General features: G+C 31.2%; 1 long non-coding RNA gene and 1 other non-coding gene across 2 annotated transcripts; one reads left to right on the plus strand and one right to left on the minus strand.

Annotated features, from left to right (window-relative positions):
- The first annotated feature begins 3,502 nt into the window (after nucleotides 1–3,502).
- On the plus strand, nucleotides 3,503–3,574 carry TRNAT-UGU. Its single transcript has one exon. It is a non-coding gene; the product is annotated as a tRNA-Thr (tRNA).
- A 14,487-nt stretch (nucleotides 3,575–18,061) lies between these two features.
- LOC110619184 lies at nucleotides 18,062–19,019 on the minus strand. The gene is made up of 2 exons (XR_002488612.2): nucleotides 18,603–19,019; nucleotides 18,062–18,495 (listed from the first exon to the last, which is right to left on the minus strand). It is a non-coding gene; the product is annotated as an uncharacterized LOC110619184 (long non-coding RNA).
- Between the last annotated feature and the right edge of the window lie 2,655 nt (nucleotides 19,020–21,674).

Here is a 21,674-nt window from a genome sequence, read left to right on the forward strand (position 1 = left end):
CCACAATAATTTGTTGTGCTGAGTTACATTTAATTTATTTTAATATAAAATTAATAATATATATTATTTTACTTTATTTTAGTCATATCCAAATATTACCTTATACGATTTTTTTATCTTCTCAATATATAAAAGTTAATGTTATCTATAACTTTTCAAAATAATGAATCCAAATTTAGATTATGGATAATCACATTTTTTAATGAAAAGTTATATATATATTTATAGATATTTTTTAATAAAATTTAAAGTTAAAGAAATATTTTGTGATACACATAACTAAGTTGAAGAAAATAAAGAAAATTTATTATAAGTTAACCAATAAATTAGTAATAGCAGTTTATACGAATTTTAAAAATATTTAAATCAATATTTGTAATATTTTATAATAAACTGTAGTTAATAGATATTTTTCATACAACCACTTAACTTGAGAGCAGACCAAAATTCCTTATAAATATATGAATAGGAGTTTGTGAAAGTCTTGTTGGAAATTATTTCAATAGGAACGTTAATGTGCAAAATTTAAATTAATAATTGCTTTTGTAACTCGGTGGTAGAGTGTTGGTCTTGTAAACTAAAGGTAGGTTCAATCTTGCATAAGGTCATTTTTAATGTTTTTTTTTTTTTTACCCTTTTTAACATTCCCTAAATAATTTTAATATTAAACTTGGATAAAATTATTATTTAGTCTATATAATATAAAAAAAACTCATTAGTTGAATCGAGTTTAATAAAATTATTATTTAATCTTTATAATATGAAAAAACTCATTATTTGATCTCTCGATTTTGAAAAATTAGATATTTTAACATTCCCTAAATGATTTTAATATTAAACTTAGAAAATATTATTATTTAGTCTCTAAAATATAGAAAAACTCACTAGTTAATCACTCAATTTTGAAAAATATATTAAAATATCCCTAAGATTTTAAAAAGTCTACTAGTTAGTCTCTCTGTTAGTTTTAACCGTTAAATATTGTAAAAAAGTTTAAAATACTCTTAATATGGAGGGACTAATTAGTAAAATTTTTAAACATTTGAGTAACTAACTAATAAAATTTTTAAAATTGTAGGAACTAAATAGTAAAATAATTAACGGAGAGACTAAATAGTAAACTTTTTAAATCGTCAGAGATATTTTAATGTATTTTTCAAAATCGAGTGACTAACTAGTGGATTTTTCTATATTATAGAGACTAAATAGTAAGTTTCGCTTAAACTTATAATACAAACAAAACAACTTTTAACATAATTATCCATACAAATTTTCTCTCTTTACAAACTAAACTTTCCTTGCTTTTTTTTTTAGAAAAAAAATATCCATTTCACATTTTAATTAAATATAAATGATGGAGAACACTTAATATCATATCTACGACTCAAAAATTTAATTTATATCAATCCTAATTCAACATAAGAATTATTAATATAACCTACACTTATATTGATCCATTACTAAATTATTTTTGAAATTAATAAATCTTATATTTTTTAATTTATCAAAATTTTATGATTTAGTCTCTCATATTTATTCCCTTAGTATATAAATGTTTATAATTATAAAATCTCAAAATCTAAAATATTTATATTTAAAAAAAAATTGAAAACTCAAAAGGCAAAATATAGTTCACTATTGTCGTATTATTAAATTATGCATTGATTTGTTTGTGTATTTAAACTACAAAAACTAAATTACTAGAATGTATAAAATTATAAGATTAATTTTTTTTTTAAGCAGAGGAAGAATCAATTACATAAAAACTAGAACTATTTAATTATCTCTCATTGTTTTGTAAGACAGAGGCAACGACTCAAAAGGTGGAGAGATAAAAATTTTCATTTGAACTCTAATTCTGAATGATATTGAGGCGAGAAAGTCTGTATAAGAATTGGCTTCTTTTAAAACATGATTGAAAAATACAATGCTCCTTTCTGAATCTGTCGAACGATTCTATTTGTGGAGACTCTTATATTATAAAATCAATTCAACATTGAAATAATAGACGAGTTATCACATTCCATCTCAAACCTATTAAAACGCCATCATTTAGCAAGTTTGATACCAAGAATAATAAGTTATAAGTCGGCATTTAGGACTATCAGCATTTAGGACTGTTGATCATCCAAAGGAAATGATGAAGCCTTTAATCTATCGGTCACTGTTGTCATGAAAGATACCTCCACCTAAAGCAAAATTGTCTTTTAGAGAGACTGCTGCATTAGTATTGAGTTTTATAAAATTCTCGACTGGTTTCTTCCATTTGGTAAGATAAATACTTCTTTGCAGCACAGAATCTGACTGAGGAGTCTTACTCAGAAATCGATTGACTTCAATTGTTTCATTGCATGCTAGACACATAAAAGAGTGTAGGTTAGAGACAACTTGGTTAACCAGAAAGTTGTTCCTCCTGTTCCATAATTGTCAACAGACAATACAGAATAATAAAGGTCAGGTACCTCTCTCAACTTCCTCCTTATCTTGTAAGTTCATTTTAATCCAGTCTTGTATCGACATGCTAGTGGAAAAAAAAAATCCTCCATTTGTATCTCGACACTAAGTTTTTTCATACATAAGTCGTTGGAAAGCAATCTCTAAAAACATGCAAAATAGATTATGGTTTTAAGTTGCAACAAGTACATAAAGAGATATTGTTCGATATTTGCCAAAAGTCTTTCATGATAAGCTAACTAAAAGAACATTCTTATGCGCTATGGACCTTCCAAGTCCAAATTAGTTTTCAAGTTATATCCTTTTTGTAGGATTCAATATCTCAGAGGAACATGTATGTCAATTTGACTGTGATTTTGGTAATAAAATAAATAAATCATATTTGTGTTTGTCATCGTAGGATTGATATGTATTTTCTAAAAAAAAATTAAAAAATTTGATATGCATATTTATAGGCTACCATGAAATGCTATTGATATGTATATATGTCAATTTATATCTAAATTTCACCCTCTTAAATTAATATATATATTTCACAAAAAAATTTTATAAAATAAGTTAAATAATTTTTATATGCAAATTAAAATTGAATGAGGGTTATAATACATACATAACAATTTATACATTATGAATAAGTAATTTATTTAAGAATTTATAGTTACTTTAAGAATTAAATTTTTATTTCTTTTTATTTTTGTTGATTGAAATTTTTAATTAATTTTATTTTTATAATTCAGTGAGTTATTATATAAATAATTCACTATATCTCATTTATTTTTATTTTATTGACTTCATTTTAATGTAAAAAATTAATGATATATACTATTTCACATTATTTTAATTATATCCAAATACTACTTGATATAGTTGGTCTTTTTTATGTTATACATATATACTTTGTTGTTGTATTATTTATATTAATAAATAATAAATTTCATTTTAAATTATTGCTAATTATATTTAATATAAAATTTTTCAGTATAATTCATCTAAGCTTAACAAATTAAATGTATATTATTAATGTTATTCATATTATACTTTTATTGTAGCCCTTATAGCTCAGTGGTAGAGCGTCAGTCTTGTAAACTGAAGGTCTGTAGTTCAATCCTGCATGAGGGCATTTCCTTTAGTTTATATTTTTCTACTTATTTAATTTTCTACTTATTTTCAAATACAACTTATGGAGGTGAAACATGAGATCGGGCATTTCCTTTAGTTTATATTTTTCTACTTATTTATTTTTCTACTTATTTTCAAATATAACTTATGGAGGTGAAACATGAAATCCTGAAGCAACTCCAAAATCGAAAAAATGCAACCCAATCACCAACAGTTTGAGTTCTATAGACTTACTCTTTAGGAAATTGAAGTGTTTTTTTTTGTGATTGATGAGATTGATTGATAATTGATGAACATTCTGAAATTTTTAAAAACTTTTATGTTTTTTTTCCTGCCATTTTGGTGTTTGAGTTAGAGGTTTATCCAACCCTATAAACACTTGATCTGTTTTTATGATTCTCAGCAGTTTCTCAGCACTTGCACTTTAAATTATTTCTCATATTTAATTTTTGTGATTCTAGTATTGACATCATTTTGTTCAAAAAAATAAAATAAATAAAAAGTAAATAAAAAAATAAAAAATAAAAAATAAAAATTTTTACAGCTCCTTACTTGCCATAAGAAATTGATATGTCCTTTATCGTAGAATACAAGTTATTATGTCATTTGTATGCTAGCTTAAATAGAATAAATTTATCATTATTTATTTTGTTAGTTTTATTTTTAAGGCTTGTTTTGAAAGCTCATGAAATATGATCTTTATTTAAATAGTTGGGTAATAAATACATATTCTTTTAAATGAGTTGCTGTCATTTGTTGAGAATGAATTAAAGGACATTTTATAGACTATATATTCATGTGAAAATTAAGGGGTGTCATCAAAGAAAAGAAAAAAGAGAAAAGAATATTAAAAATAAAAATAAAAATAAAAATAAAAATAAAAAATAAATGCACTCCTATGACCCATTCCTCTGGTTACTTGATTAATTGGTTATCAACCCGATAGCCCAAGTAGTGCGGTACTTAGTGACCCCTTAAGGTGATTCCGTGTGGAGAAATCGGTGTTTGGGAGAGTATCATCCCTTTTTGGGCCGTTTAAAAACTCGTTCATACCTTTTTATTAGTTAACTATGAGTGGAGCTAGTAGCCACCTGAGCTGAATAACCTGGGCAAGTGACTCAGTAACCATTTGTTTCAAGTTCACTTTATCGGTTTCAGACAAGATATAGTGGGAAGTGTAAATAATAATAAACCCCAAAGTCTTTAAATTTTATTGCAGTCTAGTCAAGAGTTCTAAAATTATATTCTTTCAAAAGGACAATTTAATATTATATGGCATTCTAATATTTAATGTGCTTAAAATTGAATTGAGGACCAACTTTATGTCTTGAGAAAGACGCTTTAAACATGAAACTTGTTGAAGTGAACTTTGATGAAATTAAGTTATTTCTGCTATCATCCTATTGCATGACAATTTGGTTCTTTGCTTTGGACAAATTAAATTTCAGATTGGTTGAGGATAGGGTTGTATCTTATTGTTTCATTTCAATTTTTGTGCTTGAGGACAAACAAAGGTGCAAGTGTGGGGGAATCTGATCAGTTCCAAAACTCACAATTTTTTCCTCATTTAATTCCTTAATTTTACTGTAATTTTGATATAAATATTTAATTTTAATTTGAATTTGATTTTGGACAGGTTAGTGAGCATAAGTTGAGAAAAGGAAGAAAAAAGGTTGAATTAAAGGATTTTTTTTATACTGGGAGACTACAACCTTGACTAAACCTGTAACCCGAGGCGATGGAGAGATAAGATAGATTTTGCCACTTAAGCAAGGATAAGATCAGCTTCAAGTGGAGTCAAATTGAATCAAACTCAATCAGATGAGGATAAAGATCATATTAGGATAGAGATAAGATGAGGATAGAGATAAGATAGAGATAATAGATTTTATTTTAAATTTTATCTTTTTGCGCCTATATAAAGGCTCCTAGCATTCAACCTGAAGAATCATATTCTATCTTTCACTCTCACTCTCTTCTCTATTTTTTTTCCTTCTTTTGCTCAGTTATTATAATTTTATTATGACCATGAGTGGCTAAACAATTTATTTTCAGTTGAAGGTTAATTTAAATTGAGGTTTGTTCAAGTTATGAGGTTATGCATTACAACTTTATTCATCTTATTTCTATTTTTTGTCAACTGATTTCGAGGAACACCACCTTCATTGTTGTTTTCTTGAGAATTTAAGAGGACTATTGAATCTCTTGGGAAAACAACTTATAACTAATTAATCTAATTAAATCCGTAATTGTTTAATTGGGTTAATAATAAGTAGTAATTAACATATTAGTTTATGTTAAGAAATTGACAGATTTAATTTAAATAAAACGCGTGTTTTTATTGATCAAGTTTGGGTTCTTCTCTCTTAATGCAATTGACTAATTAAATTTACACGCGTGCTGGGATTGTAACATAAGGAAGTTTTTTTAATAATAAAGTTAATGAGGTATTTTTCATATATTGTATTCTCCATGATAAGGAACAATGGGATTGCTTTTCTCAAAAAGATTAAGGAGACAAGAAGAGGCAACAAAGCAGGTTCTACCAGGCTAGGTCACAAGGCAGGTTCCGCTAGACCACTCAAGCGTTGGTCCCACTAAACAAGGCCATAAGGCAGGTTCCGCAAGGTAGTTCACAAGGCAGGTTTCGCCAGACTATTCGAGCGTTAGCCCCACTAAACAAGGCTGCAAGGCGAGTTCTATCAGACCAAGTCACAAGGCGGGTTTCGCCAAACCACTCGGGCATTGGTCCCACTAAATAAGGCCACAAGGCAGGTTTCGCCAGTCTAGGTCATAAGACGGGTTCTGCTAGACCACACGGGTGTTGGTCCTACTAAACAAGGCCACAAGGCAGGTTTCGCCAGGCTAGGTCACAAGGCAAGTTCAGCCAAACTATTCGGGCATTGGTCTCACTAAATAAGGCCACAAGACGGGTTCCACCAGGCTAGGCCATAAGGCAGATTCTACTAGACCATGTGGGCATTGGTCCCACTAAACAAGGCCATAAGACGGGTTCCGTCAGGCTAGGTCACAAGGCGAGTTCTGCCAGACCACTCGAGCGTTGGTCCCACTAAATGAGGCCACAAGGCAGGTTGCATCTAATGCTACATCAAATCTGATCCTGCATAACAACCGCCCAAAGTAAGCCGTAAACTGCCACTGCGTGATAGGTCCACATGGCAAGGACTCGGTACGTAGAAAATATAGTCTAGCTTAAGGAAGGAAGATCCGAACGCCATAATGCCCTGTGCATCCTCAAGACTCGCCTTTCCCTTAATAGGGCGAGTCTCGTCATGAAGTTACCGTTAAACAGACACAGGCTAACATATCCCCATGATTCTTATAATCACGGGATTACCAAATTGTTAGCCGGCAATATCCCTTATTAAGCAACTGGACCACATCACCGCCGGATTGTCAGGAAATGCTATATTTATCTCCACCTTCTTACAGTATAAAAAAGAAAGAATTACAGAGGCAAAGGTACGCTATTTTCTCACACAAAAGCTCTAAGCAATTCATTGTGTTTACTCCCTTCTCCAATATTCTGACTTGAGTGTCGGAGTGGCTGCCGTAGGCACCTGCCACCACCTCACATTCTCTTCCTTGCATGTTCTAACCAATCACAATACAGCTCTATTCCGGCCACATCATCAATCTAATCTCTACAACATCATTTGGTTCCGTTGCCGAAAAGATCCTCTGAATTTACCATTCATTTGGATTCACATCGGGCTCTCGTCCCTTTTCCCTTTAAAAAATGAACTTTTCTTCTTTATCTCTTGAAATGGCCAAAATTTTACATGTCATCACGGGAGGACCCATGGACCGAGCTAGAGGTAAGGTTCGGTTCTTCTAACAAAGCAATCGAATTCTTCCAAAACGATCCACTAGTCATTAAGATCCTCCTAAATCGGTACGAGGTAAGGCGAGTATTGGTGGATATAGGAAGTTCGTTAACCTTCTCATCGTAAATGTTTTTAACAAGTAAGGCTTAGATAAAAGAGCCTTGTTAGAGTTTTCAATCCTTTAGTGGGATTAGGAGATAAGATCGTGACAGTGCTAGGTACCATCAACCTTCCCCTGGTACTAGGTGATGAAAAGTATAGGCGAGAGTTGTATGCAGAATTTGTGATGGTAGATATCCCATTTGCATACAATGTGATACTCGGTCGTCTAGTCCTGAACTGCCATGGTATCATTATTAACATTAGTGTAACGGTTAGCTGTCTGCTTCTACTGCGGAAGCCGTCCCACATCGGAAGATTATAGAAAATCAAAATTGTATATAATAGCTAGCACGGAACTACTAAATAACTTGGGTTAATCATTTTGGGCCAAGTGAAAAGTGACTTCAAAAGTTATTTAGGCCAGTTTGGGTCGGGCTGTTTCAATTGGTATCAGAGCCACCTTGGGTCAGACAAATTGTGCAGCTAGTGGGCCTGTGAGGAAAGGGCTACCCGTGTGAGACAAGGTCGAGCCGCCCAAGTTACTAGCGAACCACAATACCCAAGGGTCTGGTCCTGGTTAGCAATTGTATCCGATTCAGTTGCGACGAGGACGTCGCAAAATTTAGCGGGACTGAGTGTAACGGTTAGCTGCCTGCTTCTGCTGCGGAAGCCGTCCCACATCGGGAGATTATAGAAAACCAAAATTGTATATAATAGCTAGCACGAAACTACTAAATAACTTGGGTTAACTATTTTGGGCCAAGTGGAAAGTGACTTCAAAAGTTATTTAGGCTAGTTTGGGTCGGACTGTTTTAATTGGTATCAGAGCCACCCTGGGTCATACAAATTGTGCGGAGCTAGTGGACCTGCGAGGAAAGGGCTACCCGTGTGAGATAAGTTAAAGTCGTCCGAAGTACTAGCGAACCACAATACTCAAGGGTCCAGTCCTGATTAGCAATTGTATCCAATTCAGTTGCGACGAGAACGTCGCAAATTTAGCAATAGCTAGAACGAAACTACTAAATAACTTGGGTTAACTATTTTGGGCCAAGTGGAAAGTGACTTCAAAAGTTATTTGGGCCAGTTTGTGCTGGGCTGTTTCAATTGGTGCTATGTGTCTTAACTTCTAGCTCTAGAGGAAATTGCAATAGTCCGAGGCAAACCCTGAGAAAATCAGCACTATCCAAAACATGGAAGCACCCATGACTATTAATGAAGTGCAAAGGTTGAATGGGCGAGTCACAGCCTTTAGTGTATTATCGGAACCTGCATGATCTGCATGATGCATTTCAGTTTCACCATGCAAGTACCAAACAAGTTAATTTTGCACAAAACCATGCTTCATTAAATGATATTTTACTGTATTTTCGTCTTGAAAGCTATGGATTTGACATTTATATTGGTTGCAAGGACAACGAATTTGATCACCATTTAAATAATCTGGTTAGTTCTTAGCTTTCTCAATAAATTCATTTATTCCATCTAAAAATTTGGAGTTCAGTAGACCCTCTCTGAGATGGGCATACATCCAACTTCTTTCAATAGCCATAATAACTACAATCACTATGTTGATATGGAAGCAGAATACTTATAAACCCTATCTTGTAATAGAGCCTATAAGAATAACAGAAGTTGAGTGTACATTTCAACCATTCTCAATTGTGGACAATTTGCAAAAAATTATTGGAGGACAGTTAAAAGCTTTTGGAAAAATAATATCCATAAAATTGTAGGAGGATATGTTATTGAAGATGCATTCACATCTATGCTCCCAAATGAGCAATAAAACTGATTCATAAAAAATCTACAATAATAGGTTCCCCTTAGAAGTTCCAAAAATGGAAGGAACCTACACACACACACATTCAGAGAGAGAGAGAGAGTGCAGAACAACTTCTAGATAAATAAATAACAACAGGCTTCAGCAGTTATCAGAATGAATTGATTACCAGTTAAGACAAATAATAGTGCAAAAAGTAAGAATAAAAAGCTAGACTAGAAAAACATGAAGTAAAAAAAAAGGAAAGAACTAAGTGATTAAAATATATATATGCAAATAGTTCCAATTTGATTTTTTAAGAGTCTCATGTGGAGAAATGGTAAGTTGACAAGAGATTTCAACTTGTATTTCTTTCATATGCCAAATATACAAAGCAATAATAACCCCATTTAAAGCCAAAACATCATCCCTGCGAAATATACTAGGGCTCTATTTATTCTAGAGAATGACTTGCATATGAAAAATGAATCATTCTCTCTTAATTGTTTCCAACACTGAAAATTAAGTCAAACTTTTGTTTCCTAGCCTTAGAATACTAAAAAATCTTAATTTTTCATTCTATAGAGTATACATTGTGAACGTTTAGACCAAGGATACTCAATGTATGCACAATGGTTTCAAATTTTACATGAACATAATAGACAATAAAGCAGAAAGTGGCAAATTTATGCAGTTCTTATGGTTATTGGTCACTACAGTGGATAGTAGTGATCTGCAGCAATGAGTATATGCCCTAATCCTTTTGTGAGTTCCTTCTCGTGTTGTGAGTCATAGACTTTCCATGTTCAAAATGTCTATGAAAATACTTTAATTTTTCTTTTGACTGTCAAATGTCTCTGAAAATACTTTAATTTTTCTTTTGACTGTCAAAATATTCTATATAAAAAAAATTTCTACACACCATATACCCTTGAAATCGTGAAATATCTTTCTTTTCGAAATATTATTTTCCACGAAAAAGGAATAGACCACAGATAAACACCAACCAGTACAACCCATTGAATGAGCTACCCATCCTCATAATAGCACAAGCCGGATCTCCAATAATATTGGCAAACATCCTCATTTTTTAAACAAGAACATTACAATTTACTACACACAACCATAATTACAAGCAAGAACAAATATTCTAAATTTCCAGAACTGAAGAACACCATATTTTACTACACAACTGAAGAACAAATACATGAAAACTTAGTTCATTAAATTTCCAAAAAACTAAGACAAAAGATAAGCATCAAATTATAACAAAAAGAAAGAAGAAGAATGAAGATAATAGAGGGGATAAAAAAATCAATTGAGTATAATTAAGTTTACCTTCAATTGACCATTTGGGAGAGAAAATAAGGTTGCCAATAGGCAGTTGATCGGTGATAGTGTTGGCAATGAGGGATTTCACATTAACGGGGATTTCAAAAATAGAAAAGGAGATGACAGGTGTCAAATCCGTCAATTAAATTTACTTCTCTTTTCTTGATTGATAAGAACTTGTAAATAGCGTAAGTGAGTATCGATCCCACAGAGGCCTTAATCCTGTTTAATTCAGATGACCAATTTGAAATAGAAGAGTAGTTTAATACAAAAGTGAGAAGAAGAGAGTTTTTTTATGAAAGTGATTTTGCCTTGGGCAAGCCAAAAAAAATAATAAATAATGCAATTGAAATTTGATAAACAAATAATTAATTAAAACTTTCAGCTGAAGGTAATCAAATTGAGGTGTTTTACAGTTAATCATTGGTTAGAAAAAAAAATAATTCATTTTATTATCTATTGTTTGGTTATAGTGGTCAAACACGCGAATCCCACCAATTTTTCCTTATGAAAATTAATCTGCTTCGCACTTAAATTAATTCCTAGTTAATTAAAAACTCTAACACGCGTGTAGATTTAATTAGTCAACTGCATTAAGAGAAAAGAACTCAAATTTGATCAATAAAAATATGCATTTTATTTAAATCAAATCTACTAATTTCTTAACATAAACTAATATGTTAATTGCTACTTATTATTAACCCAATTAAATAATTACGGATTTAATTAGATAAATTAGCAATATGTTGTCTTTCCAAGAGATTCAATGGACTCCTTGAATTCTCAAGAAAACAACAATGGAGGTAGTGTTCCTCGAATTCAGAATTTAACATAAAATAGAAATAAGATGAAAATAATTAAAGCACATAACCTCACAACTTGAATAAAACCTCAATTTAAATTAACTTTCAACTGAAAATAATTGTTTAGCTTCTAAGGCCATAATAAAATTAAGAAGAAAAGAAGAAAAAAAAAAAGAAGAAGATGGAGAAGAAGAGGGGGGCGGCGGCAAGAGAGGAGAGGAGGTAGAGAAGAAAAATATGATGCCTAGATTTAATTATAGGAGCCTTTATATAGGCACAAAAAGATAGAATTTAATAATTTAAAATAAACTCTACTACTCCTATCTTATTCCTATCCTAATCTGATTGTGTTTGATCTAACTTGAAGCTTATTTTATCCTTGCTTAGGTGGCAAAATCTGCTGAGGTGGCACTTTCTGAAACTTCTCATCGCCTTGGACTACAGGTTTGGCCAAGGTTGCAACATCCCAGTACAAAAATCCTTTAATTCAGCCTTTTTTCGTTCTTTTTCTCAACGTCTGCTCAAAACCTGTCCAAAATTAAATTCCAAGTAAAATTAAATATTTATATTAAAATTATAGCAAAATCATAGATTTAAATGAGAAAAAAATAGTGAGTTCTGCAACTCATCAGATTCCCCCACACTTGCACCTTTACTTGTCCTCAAGCATAAAAATTCAAAATAATAAAAACAATAAAATACATTCCTGTCCTCAATCAACCTGAAATTTAATTTATCCAAAATAAAGAACCAAATTGTCATGCAATAAGATGATAGCAGAAATAGCTTAATTTCGCCAAAATTCACTTCAACAAGTTTCATGTTTAAAATGTGTTTCTCAAGACATAAAGTTAGTCCTCAATTCAATTTCAAGCACATAAAATATTAGAATGTCATATAATATTAAACTGCCATTTTGAAAGAATATCATCTTAGGAACTCTTGACTAGACCAATAAAATTTAAAGATTTGGGGAATTTTTTACACTTCCTACTATATCTTGCCTAAAATCGATAAAGTGAACGTGAAACAAATGGTTACTAAACCACTTGCCCCAAGTTATTCAGTTCAGGTGGCTACTAGCTCCACTCATGATCACCAGATTAAAGGGTATGGGGCGAGTGTTTAAACGGTCCAAAAGGGGTGATACTCTCCCAAACACAGATTTTTCCATACAGAATCACCTTAAGGGGTCACCAAGTACCGTACTACTTGGGCCATCGGATTGGTATTCAATTAATCAAGTAACTAGAAGAATGGGTTATAAGAGTACATTTATTTCTAATTTTTTGCTTTTGCTATTATTCTTTTTTTTTTCTTTGTTGACACTCTTTATGTGATTCTTTTTTTTTTCTTTGTTGACACTCTTTAATTTTTCACATAAACACATAGTCTAGATAATATCCTTTAAATCATTCTCAACAAAAGGCAGCAACTCATTTAAAAGAACATGTATTCATTATCAATTATTTAAATAAGGACCATACTTCATGAGATTTTAAAATAAGTCTTAAAAACAAGACTAATAAAATGAATAATGATCAGCTTATTCTATTTAAGCTAGCATGCAAATCGCATAAGAACTTAAATTCATTGATAAATGACATATCAATTTCTCATGGCAAATAAGGAGCTGTAAAAAATTTTATATATTTATCATTATTATTTATTTATTATTACTTTTATTTTTATTTTTATTTTATTTTATTTTGAATAAAATGATGCTAATACTGAAAATCATAAAAAAATTAAATCAGAGAATCATAAAAACAGATGAAGAACAGATGAAGTGTTTAACAAGTGCAAGTGCAGAGAATCATAAAAACAGATGAAGTGTTTATAGACTTGGACAAACCTCTAACTCAAACAGCAAAAACGCAGAGAAGAATTTAAAACTTTTAAAAAAATTTCCAGCACACGGCAAAAATATATCTAGAATCAATCAATCTCATCAATCACAAAAACACTTCTATTTCTATTCCAACCATATCTCTGATTCCCCCACACCTACTCCTCACATTATTCTCAATGTGGAAAAAAAAATTCAATCAAACGGAGAAGTTTACAAAATAAAATAAAAGTCAAAGAGAACTTCCCTGAGGAGTAAATCACATAGAACTGAAACTGGTGGTGATTGGGGTATAGGCAATCCCAAGTGAGAGAGAATGATGTCCAATTTGGCATCAATGTGGTGCATGTTCTATCTTGGAGTTGCTTCAGGATCTCTAATTTCACCTCCAATTCTTCCTCATTATCATCACTCATTAAGTCATAGACAGGAGTCTTACCTTTTGTCTATGAACAAGTCTGGTGTGTGGCTGCGACCGACAAGAAAAGCTCCAAAAAGGTTCTCTAAATTTCCAAATTACCCAGAAGATCCAATCTGCTCCAAAAATAACAAATAAATTAATTAAAAATAAAAAAATTAAAAGAAAACTTACTTGTGACTCTACAAGCTTGGGCAAGCCTGTAACCTTGGGTTGCCTCCCAAACAGTGCCTTTGTTTATTGTCTTAGGCTAGACTTCAGTAGCATGTTAAGCTTTATCCACTTCCATCTTCGTACTCATTTAGCACCCAAATTAACTTTATTGCTTTTAAAGGATTCAACTTGGAGAAGATTATGATTGGAAGTGTGTTATTACTTCCTAAAAATGCATATTTCAAATGAGCTGAAAGCATTTTTAACTCAAGTTCTGGTGTCTTGTGGCTCAAAGTGTCCAATGAGTGGACTATTTCTATGATTTCTTCATTGAATTGCGATGTACTATTATCAAGGCAGTCCATTGCCAAGTTTTCGGTTAAAACTACCTTCAATTTGTTTTCCTTGCTTAGTTCAAATGCTTCTTGAGCGAGAGGTTCAACCACATCTATGCTGCAAAGAGAAAAGTTTTTATCAGGACACTTCATTGCATCATAGACATTAAATTTTATCTCCTGTCCATCAAACTCCATTGTGAGTGTGCCTTCGTGCACATCAATCTTTGTTCTAGCTGTGCTAAGGAATGGTCTTCCTAGCAATAAATCTGTAGAGTTGGATGAACTGCCATCCTCTATGTCTAGGACAAAGAAGTCTGCTGGGAAGATTAATTTTCCCACTTGGACCAAAACATCTTCCAACACGCATTTAGGATACACTATTGATCTATCGGTGAGTTGGACTGTGAATCCTGTTTGTTTCAAAGGACCTGCATCCAAAGACAAATAAACTGACAGAGGCATAACATTTATGGAAGCTCCTAAATCACACATTGCCTTCTTGATTTCAAGGTTTCCAACTTTACATGATATTGCAAACATGCCTTTATCTTTACATTTTTGTGAAAAATTTCTTTGAAGTACAGCTGATACATTCTCCCCTACTTTAATCTTTTAATGCCCATATAATTTTCTTTTATTAGTGCAAAGGTCTTATAGAAATTTCGCGTACCTGGGAATTTACTTTATGGTTTCAATGAGGGGTATGTTCACCTGGACTTTGCGAAAGATCTCTAAGATATCTTTCTCTTCCTTTTCTTTTTTTAATTGAGCAAATTTTTCAAGAAAAGGTGGACGTATTACCTGCATTGGGGATTGTTCTTCCTCAAATTTATGAGGTTGTTTCTCTTCTGGAATCTTTATTTATGCTTCTACCTTCTGGTCTACAGTACTGCCTTAGGCAAGCCTCTTCGGGTTGGCAAATTTCAACTCCTTCCCATTTCGCAGCGTAATTGCACTTACGTTCTGTTTTGGATTTGGCACGGTTTGGGAGGGCAGTTTCCCTTGATATTCTAGCTTGCTCACTGATATAGCAAGTTAGCTCATTTCATTCTCCAAATTCTGTATACTCGATTTTGTTTCCTATTGAAAAGCAAGAGTGCAATTAGCAAGAGATTGAACAAGGTCTTCTAGAGACATATCTAATTTTGTAGCTTGATTGTTTGCTCTAGGCTGGAAGTTTTGTTGTCTATTCCCATAGTTAAGGTTTGGATGGTCTCTCTACCCCGGATTGTAGGTACTTTAAAACGGGTCATACTTCCTTTGTTGTTCATTGAACCCTCTAATGGCATTTACCTGTTGCTCGCCTTCCTGAAGGATAGGACACACATCTGTGGGATGGTCGGCTTATTTGTAAATACCACAAGTTCGTACATTATTTCCTGCATTCAATTGTTGAATTGCAGCTGTTAGTTGTGAAATTTTAGAATTTAAAGATGCAATACTTACATCATTGGTATTTCTTGAAATGTCCTCTTCTTGGCCATACTGTCTAGAGTTGGCAGCTAATTTAGATATTAAAATTTTACCTTCTTCAGGTTCCATTTCTGTGATGGCTCCTCCACTAGTAGTATCTATTATTCTTCGTTCTAATGGCAAAAGTCCTTCGTAGAAGTGAAGGTTAAGCTATTTTGGAGTGATTCCATATTTTGGATAACTTGCAATTAATTTCTTATAACGTTCCAAATATTCATGTAAAGTTTCATTCTTTCTTTGTTTGATTCCACTTATTCCCTTTCTTATTGATGATGCTTTGGTCGCTGGAAAAAATCTTTCTAAGAATAAGTCTCTAATTTGCGCTCAAGTGGTGATTGAACCTGGGGGCAAATAGTAGAACCAATCCTTAGCGGATTCAATTAAAGTGAAATGAAAAGCTACCAACCTTATTTGTTCGTCAGTTATACCTTGTGGTCTCATACTTAAACAAACCACATAAAACTCCTTTAGATGACGATGGGGTCTTCATTCTCCAAGCCTTGAAATTTTGGTGACATATGAATCATACATGTTCGCAATTCCAAGGTTGCATTCAGTATTGGGTATGTAATGCAAAGGGGTTGCTCTTCAGCGGCAGCAGCTGCGGCCATATGGCCTCTCTGGTTTGTGTCAATTGGAGGCTCGGTTGGTGTTGAAGATGATGTCTCTTCGGTGAGCAAAAGGGACCGGGCATATGGTTGAGAGGCTCCCGATTTGGCCTGCTTTTACAACTTGGTTGCTTTTCTCAATCTTTTTGCAGTTTTCACGATTTCTGGATCAAACTGAATTCTGCTATTCTCAAATCTGGTCATAAAAACAAAAATAAATTGTTAAAGATCCCCGGAAACGACACCAAAATTTGACTGGTGTCGAATCCGTCAATTAAATTTACTTCCCTTTTCTTGATTGATAAGAACTTGTAGATAGGGTAAGTGAGTATTGATCTCACAGAGACCTTAATCATATTTAATTTAGATAACCAATTTGAAATAGAAGAATAGTTTAATAAAAAAAGTGAGAAGAATAGAGTTTTTTTATGAAAGTGAATCTGCCTTGCGCAAGCCAAGAAAAATAAACTTAAAAGAAAAATAATAAATAATGCAATTGAAATTTGAGAAACAAATAATTAATTGAAACTTTCAGCTGAAGGTAATCAAATTGAGGTGTTTTATGGTTGATCATTGGTTATAAAAAAATAATTCATATTATTATCTATTGTTTGGTTATAGTAGTCAAATACGCGAATCACACCAATTCTTCCTTATTAATAAATTAATCTGCTTTGTACTTAAATTAATTCCTAGTTAACTAACAACCTCAACACGCATGTAGATTTAATTAGTCAACTGCATTAAGAGAGAAGAACTCAAATTTGATTAATAAAACTACGCGTTTTATTTACATCAAATCTACTAATTTCTTAATATAAACTAATATATTAATTGTTATTTATTATTAACCCAATTAAACAACTACAGTTTTAATTGAAGATTTGGGGATTTCTAGACGCGTAGGGTGATAGGAAGCCATGCCAAAACAGCTATGGGTGCAAAAAGAACAACCTCTATTCCATAATCAAATGCCTTGGCAAGGACTTGGGTGAACTCCCACACTCCTGTATTCTTTATCTTGGGTCTCACAGCTTGTGCAATCTGAAAAATAAAACCATAATATGATCAACGATACAATATCCAAGAAAAAAAAAAAAGCTTTAGTCATACTTAGTGCTTACTAATATCAAGCCCCATCCAATGGGTAAAAACGCCAGACGACATACAATTACATCCTTCAAGGATATTTCACAGATAAGTGAAAGAGTAATTAAATTGGACACAATTGCAATGAAGAGAAATGATTTAAAAAGTCTGAAACTCATGTGGTAATTAGCAGTGAATTGTTGCCTTCCCATGTTCATAGCCTGTATTTGAGAAGATAATGTTAACACTATAAAGAACTGTGCATTTGAGCACTGGCTTTTACTAGTTTGGATTGTGTGGATTGGTGAAAGTATTACACATGGTTTTATTAGTTGAATAAGAAGATTGACATAAAACTTATATAACTCTCTACACAAACATAACTAGAATGCATGTAATCAAACAAAAAGTAATATCTCAAAAAATCTAGCAACTAGTCTTGAACGGTGAAGATTTGCTTGTTCATTATTCCACCAAGATTGCCAACTTTTGTCCTATTGAATTCCTATACCACCTTGCTCCTTAATCCATTTATTCCAGTCTTTCTAGTCATCCATTATTTTTTATACTACAGGTTAAATGTTAATAAAACAGGAAAATTCTGCTAAAATTTTAATTTAAAATCTCAAGTTTACTTTATTAACTTTATAAAATTTACATGAACTATCTATTAACTTGGTAATTACACATAGAGGAAAAGATTTAGTTTTGAAATATAGAGGAAAAGGTTTAGTTTTGAAATATATAAGAAAGCATGTAATTCTTGCTCTGTCTACACCTTGAGAGGTGTTGCATAAAACATAGACCAAGCCCAAGCCCACAAACCAAAGAAGCCCACATCCAAATCCTATCTCTTCCCTATTAAAACTACCCCGACTAAGAAAGCCCAAAACAGAGTCAAGGCCCACAGTCAGAAATTTGGCCCAAAGCACTAGTTGGAAATCCAACCCAAACAACCACCTGGAAATCAGGCAAAACCACACATCCAAAACCGCATATCTAGCACACAGGTTCCATCGCCACCATCAACTGACCCGTCACTGACAATTGATCATCAGCTTCGCCAGCCACAACGGTGAAATACACCATAAAGCGAGCATATGCTAGCGGATTCGGTAAAGGAAAACCACCTCAATTGACACATCCACCACTGCAATTGAAATAGAATAAAACAATAAGGGAAATAAAGTCGACCAAGGCAGAGAGGAGGTAGTCACAAATGTAAAGAAGACCAAATTCCAGCGAAAAGAGACCAACAGGAGAATCAAGAAGAGAATGGAACGAAAACAGAGCCCCAATAAAACAGCATCGGCAACCACCAAAAAGCATTGGCCCATGGCAGTTCCAGTCTCGCATAGCCATAGAGCCGCCTTCAGGAACACAAATCATGTTCCGACGCCGAATAATCACCAACCTTTCATCATCGACAGCGGCGATACATGGACTAAGCTCCAACAAAACTACATAACACAAACTTTAAACTATCGCAAAACCATAACAAAATTGAATTCAAAATAAAATCTAGTTTGTTCTGTTCCTTCCCTCTCTTTTCTCTCTTTTCACTCTCTCTTTTCATAGTATCTCTATCACTGCCTGTGAGAGCATTGAGACAAGATAGGGAATGGGATGGCCGCCTTTATTAAACTCCGGCAGATTTTTTTTTAGAAGAGGGGATAAATTACATAAAGCCCCTCTAAAATTGCTTCAAAATAATTTTCCACTTTTAGCCCTTAAATTATTAGGAAACAAAGATTTTGAGAAAATAATATATTTTTTAATTCAATAATTTAGTGATTAAATATGGTAATTTTAATTTTAAATCCTAGAATTTATTAATAAATAAGCAGTTTTGCCCTTATTATTACAGTACATCTTCCGATGTAAGTCTATTTTCTTTTATTAGCCGTTGGTATATATAGGTATCATATCTAAAGCATTTAATATAAAAAATTTTACAAAATGAGATGATTTTCCATAAAATATTTAATCATGAAAAATTTACTAATCTTAACCAGCATATACACCCTCTTCGTATAAATAAAAATATATAATAATAATAATTTTTTTATAAATACTAAAAAAATAATAGTTAAATAAAATATTAAAATAAGATATAGTCATATAACATTTCGCGTTTAAAATCTATAATTTTAATTAACATTTAAAGCTTTACAAAAAAAAAATAAAATAAAATTTGGAGAAAGCTTATAAGTTAATATAAAATGAAAATTATGTAAACTTATATTTTTTTCATAAAGCAATTGATCATGAATAAATTACTTATTTAACAGAAAAAATAACCTCTCTTTGCAAAAGCAAAAAAATCTATAATTCTGCAAATAATAGAAAAATATTAAATATAATATAGTCATTTAAAATTTCACGTTTGAAAATCAATAATTTCAATTAATATTTTAGGACTAGAAAATTTTAAAATAATGTGAAAAACGTAATAATTTAACATGAGTTTACAAATTATCTAATGATATTTTTTAAATAATACTTTTAGCTGTAAGAGTTAATTATGAAAAATTACTAATTTAATTAGAAAAAAAATATCTTTTCACAAAAAAGATATATAATATTCTTTATAAATATTAAAAATTATTAATTAAAAAAATATCATATAATATATCACACCTCACATTTTATATTTAAAATCTATAATTTTAATTAAAAATTTTAAAACTACATTTAAAATATTATATTCTAATATAATTAATCCGTCTAAATTAATTTTTTCGTTCATAATTTCATTAATTAATCAGTAGGAGAAAATAAATATTTTAAATACTTAAAATATTATCATAAATTTTTTTATTATAAATAAATAATTTTATACCGTATAAAATACACTTTTATTTTTTTAATTTTAACATAATAAATTAATTTTTATATTTTTAAAATTAAAATTTTAAATTTCTCCCTATTTAATTTATTTAATTTTATAATTTTTTTATTTATTATAGATATTAGTTTAAAATCAGTAAATAATTAAATTTTTAAAAAATAATGTTTTTTCTTAAAATACTTTTATAAAAGTTAATTGATACCGCATAAAAATAAATAAACTTGTAAATATTTTTTTTAAATTTTAAAATTATAAATATTAAAATATTTTAATAAATAAAAATTAAAAAATAAAAATATTAAAAATTAATTAAATAGAATATTATGAATAAAAATTAATAGAGATTTAAATGTTGTTGAAACGAATCCAATCTTTAAATTTTAAGATAACTAATACATCAATACTAAGATTCAAAAAGTACCATAATTTTATGTTAAATTTTTACTGGATTTAAAACATAGTTACTTTGTTTTAGAACTATGTTCTAAAACCAAATAAGCATAGAAAGTGTTACCGTTATTAATAATTTAAATTAGTTATAAGCTTTCTAAAATAGGAAGATCATAAATGGAGCTATGAAATAACAGTAAAAGCTGAAAAAAAAAAAGAAAATAGATAAAAATAATGAGATGAAATCAAAATTTAAAAATTAATATAATTTTAGATAATCTATTCGATTTTAAATTGAAATAACTCAAAAAATAAATTAAAATTATAAAGAAATCAAAGAGAATCAAAATATACATAAAACCAAATTGAACCGAATTGTTCAAATTCATCAATTCTGATATTCCCTCCCTCACTCACGTTGCACGTTTTAGCAATCTAGATAAACCAAAAAGAGCAAACCATTGAAACATCTCCAAAATGAATCCAAAAAACATATATAAAAAAAGATCCATTAAACAAAAGTGTAATCGAAGACCAAACTATCATTCTCCAAAAAAGCAAAAAGTGAGAACATTAACAAATATACAAAGGAATTTGTGTTGAAAATAAAGGAGGAAGCCAACAATTGAAGCCCAAAATGTTGTTGTACAACCACAATTCACTATTTAGAAGCATGACTTTGGCTATACAATCACAATACCCAGATATTACCTCAACACCAAAATGTTGAAATGCAAAACAATAACAAGAAGAACATCAAACTCATATGCAACACAATCACAATACTCAGAAGCATGACTTGTTTAGCCGATGTCAGCATTGGCATCGAGATGGACAATGAGTAACGATCATGAGGCACAGAATCGGTTGAGGTACTGAAGCTGTCAAGTGAAGTGCAACGAACATGATACAGGAACACCATACAATAAGGATGAAGTAAATACTCTCTACAAGTATTTTACCACTCAGTGGGCTAACTCCATGCAAACAAGATTGAGACAATTGTGATTAGACCAAAATAAAAGACACTTCATAAGAACTTATCAAATTCAGTCTAATCCATTTCTTCGATTATTTTTTTCAAATGA

This window comes from Manihot esculenta, chromosome 7, assembly GCF_001659605.2.
Source record: "Manihot esculenta cultivar AM560-2 chromosome 7, M.esculenta_v8, whole genome shotgun sequence".
NCBI classification, from domain to species: Eukaryota; Viridiplantae; Streptophyta; class Magnoliopsida; order Malpighiales; family Euphorbiaceae; genus Manihot; species Manihot esculenta.